Here is a 10,000-nt window from a genome sequence, read left to right as displayed (position 1 = left end):
GGTGGGGTGAAACACTGACGGCTCACGCAGGCCAGCATCTCTACGGGTGTATCCTTGAAAGCTCCCTCCACCAGCACGTCATGCATCCGACGAGAGGTAACAATATCCTAGATATTGTTTTAACAACTGGTGAAGAGTCAGTAAAAGACCTAAAAATTGGACCAGAACTGAGTTCCAGCGATCATCGTAGCTTACTTTTCACCATAAATTTTGACAAAGCTAAAGTAAGCGAAAGTAAAGAAAAAGTTTAGTGCCCTCTAAGGGGTGTGATGTTCCCTTGTGGCACACGATAATTACAAATCCTATCACTGGATTAAAAGAAAATACAAATATTGACACTTTTATGATTTTTAATAAATAATGGAATAAACCGAATAATAATAATAAAAAGAAAGGAATTCAGAAATACAAAATAAATGGTAGCGTATTCTTCAATTACATAAAAACTACGATGGAGATATTTTCGCGACTACTGAGTTGTGGGGGAGACCAGAGAATAAATAAATAAATAACAAATATATATCCAAAAAGTATGTATATACCTGAGGACAGTCTCACACGGTGATCTCGAACCAGGTGGTTTCACTAGTCCCGTGGAGAAAACCAACAAAACAGAACGAAAAAATGCGAATATCTATCCACTCAGAAATAGTTTATCAACAGGAATATCTGAGGGGAATCCAAGAGGGTCTGAGGAGAATCCGAGAGAGACTGGCTTTAGTAAATTATTGTTAAATAAACACTTACTTAATATTACAAGAAATGGAGGAGGAGATTATCAGACCGCATGCTCACCTGAGGAGAATCCGAGAGAGACTGGCTTTGCTTGTGAGGGAATCGGCGGGAAACTAAGGATAAAGGTTTCCAATGGGGAAATTTATTAAGTTATAATTTTGTTTTTAGTAGGGGGGGAGCGACTAGGTTGTGAGTTCAGGGATGAAAAATATGAATAATTAAGTTACTGTTTACTTTATAGTTGTTACTTTAAGAAGTTTAATTCAATGGACTTTTGAAATCAATTGGGGAATTAGTCAAAGTCTGGTATCTCTTCCCGGCTTGCGTAGCAACAGGAGTGATAGGACGGCGAAGCAAAGAAAATTTATCAGATTCGTCAACCTCATTGGCGCGGCGTAATTATCTGGGATTTGTTTGAGCTGGTTTAAGACCTTACCATTATAGAACTAATTTTATCGTATTAAGGGCTCCCCATTCTCTGGGATTAGGTGAAAAATTCGCCTCTATAACCTGGCCAAGCAGGAGAAATTACGTTTATTCACGGGGTAAATTTGTTATAGAAGTGGTCAACACAGTGACGCTGAGAGGGGGGGGGGGAAAGCAAGGACAAAAGGACACTGAGGAGAGGAGGGGAAGGGGAGGGGTTAGTCACATGGTACTGAGATTCTGGTCACCCCCGCACACTACATGGGCCCTAGCCTAGGAAGAAAAGTAGAAATATACATAATTAATTTCTCAGCACTACACGAGCCTTTCATCCGTTCTAGAATTTTTCACCTCTCTCTTTTCTCCTTACCAAAAAAAAATAAAATAACATAACACCTTCACATCCGAGTAATTAGAAACTCCCCTCACCACCACATAACCAAGCCAGGCTGACGAACTGCACGTGATCTCTGTCGGGAAATAACTCTGACATTCTCTCCCATACAATGGCTTGTGGGCCATATCACCACAATGTCCCTTGGAGACATAACTCGGCTCTTTCTCTCATCTCAAGGAAAAAGAAAAAAAATTCCACCCCAACCAGCCTCTTGACCTCCTGTGGTGTGAGGACTTAACCTTAAGTCACTCCGTCACTCTCTGAAACGAGATTCGGCCACCCCAGTACTCGGTTCCTTCCACTCGGACAGTCATTTACTCATCCACACATTCACTCATACCACGAGATACTACAGATGATTACGCGAAGCGCTCGCCACGTCCTGAAGTAATCCACCACAGTATGGCCCGAACGGATTGTCGAGTGCAGTAGTAGTCTGCGAATTAAAGTGGTTCCTTATTCCTTCTCGAATTCTTACATCACCTCTCACATAGTACCCATACCCGTCATACCACGATTCATTACAACCAGTCCAGCCAGACCATGCAAAAGTAAGGGGGGGGGACTCTATTTACCCCAAGCACTCTGCTCTTTTCTATACCGTCTTTCCAGCGACATTAACATTCCTCAATATAGCGTCTGGGACGGTTACGCACTCTAGGCGGTAACACTTCAGTTTCTATATCAGGTTGGAACACTGTGTCTTGAGCTGCAACTACGTACTCTTCCTCACTGTGAAACTGTTTGATCTTTTCTGCCGCTCTTTGCACCATCTTTCCCGAGAAAGGGTCTTTCACCACATAACCACCGCCTCCTCTTAAAACTTCCACCACCTTATATGGGCCGTCCCAACGAACACACAGTTTCTTACACACTCCTGACTCTGTAGTTTCTCGCTTCACCCACACCAACGCCCCAATGTCTACCTTCTGCTCCTTGCGTTTCCTGTTGGCCGCATTACGGTATTTCCGAGTCATTTTCTCGTGTGTTTCCCGGATCAGCCGGCGGACCACATCCACGTCTTGCTCGTCACCATCAACTGCGGGTAGCCTGGCACCCACCACTCGGGGCGCATGCCGGGAGAAAAACGCGAAGAAAGGTTGTTGGGCGATACTGGTATGGACGGCGGCATTCATAGTGGCCTGACACACAGGGAGTAGGCGAGGCCACCGTAGCGGGTAACCTCGGCACATGGAAGCCAAGATGGATTTGAGCGTGCGATGGAGTCGTTCGGTGATGGCGTTCCCTTGCGGGTGGTAGGGAGTGGTGTGACAGAGGGTGATGAGGTGTTGCTGGCAGAATTGTTGGAAGATCTGGGAGGTGAACTCGCCCCCGTTGTCCAGGACGATGGAGTGAGGAGTCCCGAAGTCGGTAATGTACTGCTGCAGCGCCTCTACAATTCCCTCTGATAGTTTGTTTTTGAGTGGATAGAACTTCACAAATCGGCTAAAGTGATCTACGATAGTCAACACATATCGGCAGCCACCACTGCCTGCAATCATATCCGTCAGGTCTATACCTATCCTATCTAAGGGCTTCTCTACTGAAGGTAATTCTTTACGTACTGGGTTACGTCAAACTTGAGATTACACCAGTAAAACAATTCTTCGGCCTTTTTAATTGTCTTTTTCTGACCCAGGTGGCCAGAAAGCTCATGTGCATGTTTTGTCATTACTCAAGAAAAAATTATAGTTCATTACTATTTCTCCTCCTCTGGTTTTCCTCTTAATCATTGTTATTCATTACTCCTCCTCCACCTCCTTTCTCCTTGCATTATTACTTATTACTCCTATCCTCCTTCTTTCTCCTTCCTATACACAAAGACTCCTGCTCCTCCTCCTCCTCCATCCTGAACGTTCTGTGCCTCTCCAATCATCACCTGCTCACCACCATGCACGTGCACGCCCTCCTTTGAATGTCTCGCTTGGCCTCATCATCACCTTCAACAATTACAATTATTTCCCGTCTCCACCTCTTTCGGTCAGTCGCGAAATAAATCCCACCGCTGCTCACCAGTTTAGTGCCCTCTAAGGGGTGTGATGTTCCCTTGTGGCACACGATAATTACAAATCCTATCACTGGATTAAAAGAAAATACAAATATTGACACTTTTATGATTTTTAATAAATAATGGAATAAACCGAATAATAATAATAAAAAGAAAGGAATTCAGAAATACAAAATAAATGGTAGCGTATTCTTCAATTACATAAAAACTACGATGGAGATATTTTCGCGACTACTGAGTTGTGGGGGAGACCAGAGAATAAATAAATAAATAACAAATATATATCCAAAAAGTATGTATATACCTGAGGACAGTCTCACACGGTGATCTCGAACCAGGTGGTTTCACTAGTCCCGTGGAGAAAACCAACAAAACAGAACGAAAAAATGCGAATATCTATCCACTCAGAAATAGTTTATCAACAGGAATATCTGAGGGGAATCCAAGAGGGTCTGAGGAGAATCCGAGAGAGACTGGCTTTAGTAAATTATTGTTAAATAAACACTTACTTAATATTACAAGAAATGGAGGAGGAGATTATCAGACCGCATGCTCACCTGAGGAGAATCCGAGAGAGACTGGCTTTGCTTGTGAGGGAATCGGCGGGAAACTAAGGATAAAGGTTTCCAATGGGGAAATTTATTAAGTTATAATTTTGTTTTTAGTAGGGGGGGAGCGACTAGGTTGTGAGTTCAGGGATGAAAAATATGAATAATTAAGTTACTGTTTACTTTATAGTTGTTACTTTAAGAAGTTTAATTCAATGGACTTTTGAAATCAATTGGGGAATTAGTCAAAGTCTGGTATCTCTTCCCGGCTTGCGTAGCAACAGGAGTGATAGGACGGCGAAGCAAAGAAAATTTATCAGATTCGTCAACCTCATTGGCGCGGCGTAATTATCTGGGATTTGTTTGAGCTGGTTTAAGACCTTACCATTATAGAACTAATTTTATCGTATTAAGGGCTCCCCATTCTCTGGGATTAGGTGAAAAATTCGCCTCTATAACCTGGCCAAGCAGGAGAAATTACGTTTATTCACGGGGTAAATTTGTTATAGAAGTGGTCAACACAGTGACGCTGAGAGGGGGGGGGGGGAAAGCAAGGACAAAAGGACACTGAGGAGAGGAGGGGAAGGGGAGGGGTTAGTCACATGGTACTGAGATTCTGGTCACCCCCGCACACTACATGGGCCCTAGCCTAGGAAGAAAAGTAGAAATATACATAATTAATTTCTCAGCACTACAAAAGTGCCAGACTATCGGCGTGCTAACTTTGAGAGATTTCGCATGCAGCTTGCATCCATAGACTGGAATGAACTGCTGGGAACACCAGACATTAACAACGCATGGGAAGTGTTTGCTAAAAAGTTAAATGAAACTACGTTTTGGTGTGTACCGCAACGAAACAGACGGAAGGTAAAAAACACCAAACCGAAATGGTGGAACAATGAAATTAGATGCTGCCTTCTGGCTAAGAAAAATGCGTACCACGAATACATACTAACACAAAATAATGATGATAAACTAGAGCACGACAGATTACGTAGAAAAACCAAAAAGCTGATCAAATGCAGCAAAAAATCTGTCGAAGCTCAGATCGCGAACTCATGTAAAATGAACCCAAAAGAATTTTACAGTTATGTAAAAGCAAAAAGGGTCTTAACATCAACGATTGGTCCATTAATAACAGAAAATGGTAAACAAATAATAAGCGAAACAGACATGGCGAATACCCTGAACGAGTACTTTTCAACGGTCTTCACGACTGAGGATGTTCAGGGCAGTCTGCCGACCCCCACGCCTCAGTCACGAGGCACCACGCTGTCAGACTTCACCATCACAGAAAGTGAAATCCTCTCAGTCACAAAGAGCATGAACGTAAACAAAACACCCGGGCCAGACAAGATATCACCCAGGCTTCTTAAAGAAGCGAGAAATGAGCTCGTGAAACCGTTTACAATTTTATTCAATAAAACTTTACTAGCGGGTAAAATTCCCCACGAATGGAAACTAGCAAATGTCACGCCAATCTTTAAAAAAGGAAATAAATCTCTCCCAGCCAATTACAGGCCGATCAGTCTCACTTCAGTAGTGTGCAAGCTGATGGATACAATAATTAGAGATAAAATTGTTAAATATTTAGAAGAAAATAGAATCATAAAGGATTCGCAACACGGTTTCAGAACCAAACGTTCCTGCTTAACAAACTTACTAGACTTCTTTTACGAAGTATTTAACTCGTATAACGAGACAAAAGCTGTTGATATTATCTACCTTGATTTCTAGAAAGCTTTCGACACTGTTCCCCATAAGACACTCATCAGTAAAGTAAAAAGCTCACGGCATTGCCGGAAACACCCTGAAATGGCTGAGACTCTGGCTCTCTGACAGAAAACAGCGTGTTGTGATTAATGGAAAAGAGTCAGAGTGGCATAAGATAAATAGCGACGTTCCTCTGTATTAGGACCAGTACTCTTCATAATGTACATAAATTATATTGATGAAGGGATAAACTGCAAAATAAGTAAATTTGCAGACGACACCAAAATAACAAGTAGAGTAACGTCTGTGTCACAATGGCAGGAACTGCAGTGTGACCTCAATAAACTAACAAGCTGGCCAGAAAAATGGCAGATGAGATTCAATATAGAAAAGTGCAAAGTTCTACATATCGGAAGCAACAATGTTCAGGCGAGATATGTAATGAATAACATGCCACTGTCAAGTGCTGATAAAGAAAAAGATCTTGGGGTCGTTGTGTCAAACGACCTAAATCCGAGTCAACACTGCACAGAAACAGTAAAGACGGCAAATAAATTAGTAGGATTCATTGGAAGAACCTTTGAATTTAAATCAGAAAAGGTTATACTTGCCTTATATAACTCACTGGTGCGCGTTCATCTAGAATACTGTGTACAGTTCTGGTCCCCATACTACAAAAAAGACATTGAAAAACTAGAAAAGATACAGCGCAGAGTCACAAAGATGATTCCAAGATTGCGCAATAACCCGTATGAGGAACGACTGGAAGAACTAAACCTATTTAGTTTGACAAAGCGCAGGATAAGAGAAGACCTAATTGAAGTGTTCAAAATTTTCAAATGATATAGTAACATTAATGCACATAAATATTTTACCATTGATCATTCTAACCTAACAAGAAATAATGGATTCAAGATTATACCCAAACGTTTTAAATCCCACGAGGCCAAACATTTTTTCCTTAATCGTATAGTAAATATATGGAATAAACTTCCTGCCGAAATTGTGAACAGCAATACTACTGAATCATTCAAAAATAAAATAGACAAATATTTAAAAGCAAATCCCCAACAAGCTCTCTTCTTGTCCGAATAATTACTAAATACACTAATAAACTCTTATTCTACACCAGTTTTAATATAACTTGTATTAACTTTCAGATAGGCGTATAGAGTTCACCGTAGGGTGAATAGTAGAACTTCCTTTCATCCTTTCCTATGAAAATTTCCATGTCAGTTTTTCCATACTGCATGGTACTTTTCCTAACTATTTCCATGCCAGCGCAAGCTGGAGGGAGTGGTGGGTGGGGAGGAGACTTCTGCTATGCTGTCCTGTCTCTCTTCCCTGTAGCTAGTTAGAAGTAGTTACCAAACAACCTTGCAAGGACCAAAAGGTCTGTTGCTGTTTGGCTTTCCTTTGTATTCCTTTGTATTCCTTTGTACTTCTACTACTACTACTACTACTACTACTACTACTACTACTACTACTACTACTACTACTACTACTACTACTATTACAAGGAAAAATAAAAATAAAATACACAGTGTTTATATATTTCTTCCTCCCTCAACGTACTTCTCATTCCTCTAACATAACTTCCTCTCATTTTTTAAAACCCTTCCATCATACACAATACTCGTAGTTCCGGGAAGAGAAGTGTATATGTTTTGTTTTTTTAATTCTTTCTCTATACCCACCTCCCCGTCTGTGCCTCCGCCCGGATATGGTAAAGGGGCTCGCCAGGGCGGGGCGGGGTGGAGCAAGGCAGGGTGGTGGGAGGGTGGAGATAGGGCCAGGCAGAGCAAGGCGAGGAGAAAGAGCGCGGTAATTACTATTCTTCAGCCCCTGGTTGCCTCTTATCAACACGTGATGAGGCGTGGTAGTTAAACACACACAGATTTGGTCTCCGTGCTTCTGTGCAGCGTTTTTTTTTTATTTCATTTATTTTATTTTTTTTATGTAGGAGGACACTGACCAAGGGCAACAAAAATCCTATTAAAAAAAAAAATGCCCACTGAAATGCCAGTCCCATAAAAAGGGCTCAAAGCGGTAGTAAAAAATTGAAGGATAAGTGTCTTGAAACCTCCCTCTTGAAGGAATTCAAGTCATGGGAAGGTGGACATACAGAAGCAGGCAGGGAGTTCCAGAGTTTACCAAAGAAAGGGATGAATGATTGAGAATACTGGTTAACTCTTGCGTTAGAGAGGTGGATAGAATAGGGGTGAGAGAAAGAAGAAAGTCTTGTGCAGTGAGGTCACGGAAAGAGGGGAGGCATGCAGTTAGCAAGATCAGAAGAGCAGTTAGCATGAAAATAGCGGTAGAAGACAGCTAGAGATGCAACATTACGGCGATGAGAGAGAGGCTGAAGACAGTCAGTTAGAGGAGAGGAGTTGATGAGACGAAAAGCTTTTCATTCCACCCTGTCTAGAAGAGCAGTATGAGTGGAACCCCCCAGACATGTGAAGCATACTCCATACATGGACGGATAAGGCCCTTGTACAGAGTTAGCAGCTGGGGGGGTGAAAAAAACTGGCGGAGACGTCTCATAACACTTAACTTGATTGAAGCTGTTTTAGCTAGAGATGAGATGTGAAGTTTCCAGTTCTGATTATAAGTAAAGGACAGACCGAGGATGTTCAGTGTAGAAGAGGGGGACAGTTGAGTGTTATTGAAGAAGAGGGGATAGTTGTCTGGAAGGTTGTGTTGAGTTGATAGATGGAGGAATTGGGTTTTAGAGGCATTGAACAATACCAGGTTTGCTCTGCCCCAATCAGAAATTTTAGAAAGATCAGAAGTCAAGCGTTCTGTGGCTTCCCTGCGTGAAATGTTTACATCCTGAAGGGTTGGACGTCTATGAAAAGACGTGGAAAAGTGCAGGGTGGTATCATCAGCGTAGGAGTGGATAAGACAAAAAGTTTGGTTTAGAAGATCATTAATGAATAATAAGAAGAGAGTGGGTGACAGGACAGAACCCTGAGGAACACCACTGTTAATAGATTTACGAGAAGAACAGTGACCGTCTACCACAGCAGCAATAGAACGGTCGGAAAGGAAACTTGAGATGAAGTTACAGAGAGAAGGATAGAAGCTGTAGGAGGGTAGTTTGGAAATCAAAGCTTTGTGCCAGACTCTACGAAAAGCTTTTGATATGTCCAAGGCAACAGCAAAAGTTTCACCAAAATCTTTAAAAGAGGATGACCAAGACTCAGTAAGGAAAGCCAGAAGATCACCAGTAGAGCGGCCTTGACGGAATCCATACTGGCGATCAGATAGAAGGTTGTGAAGTGATAGATGTTTAAAAATCTTCCTGTTGAGGATAGATTCAAAAACTTTAGATAGGCAGGAAATTAAAGCAATAGGACGGTAGTTTGAGGGATTAGAACGATCACCCTTTTTAGGAACAGGCTGAATGTAGGCAAACTTCCAGCAAGAAGGAAAGGTAGATGTTGACAGACAGAGCTGAAAGAGTTTGACTAGGCAAGGTGCAAGCACGGAGACACAGTTTCGGAGAACAATAGGAGGGACCCCATCAGGACCATAAGCCTTCCGAGGGTTTAGGCCAGCAAGGGCATGGAAAACATAATTGCGAAGAATTTTAATAGGTACCATGAAGTAGTCAGAGGGTTTAGGAGAGGGAGGAACAAGCCCAGAATCGTCTAAGGTAGAGTTTTTAGCAAAGATTTTAGCGAAGAGTTCAGCTTTAGAAATAGATGTGATGACAGTGGTGCCATCTGGTTGAAATAGAGGAGGGAAAGAAGAAGAAGCAAAGTTATTGGAGATATTTTGTCAGATGCCAGAAGTCACGAGGGGAGTTAAATCTTGAAAGGTCTTGAGACTTTCTGTTAACGAAGGAGTTTTTGGCTAGTTGGAGAACAGACTTAGCATGGTTCCGGGCAGAAATATAAAGTGCATGAGATTCTGATGATGGAAGGCTTAAGTACCTTTTGTGGGCCACCTCTCTATCAAGTATCTGAATCTCATGCGCTTTACATTCCTGCCAGGGATCATGCAAAGTCTGTTCTCCAACTAGCTAAAAACTCCATTAATAGAAAGTGTCAAAATCTTTCAAGATCTAACTCCCCTCGTGACTTCTGGCACATAGTCAAAAATATCTTCAATAACTTTGCTTCTTCATCTTTCCCTCCTTTATTTCAATCTGATAGCACCACTGCG

The sequence above is a fragment of the Scylla paramamosain genome, chromosome 11 (assembly GCF_035594125.1).
Source record: "Scylla paramamosain isolate STU-SP2022 chromosome 11, ASM3559412v1, whole genome shotgun sequence".
NCBI lineage: Eukaryota > Metazoa > Arthropoda > Malacostraca > Decapoda > Portunidae > Scylla > Scylla paramamosain.
This window is presented reverse-complemented; position numbering follows the sequence as displayed.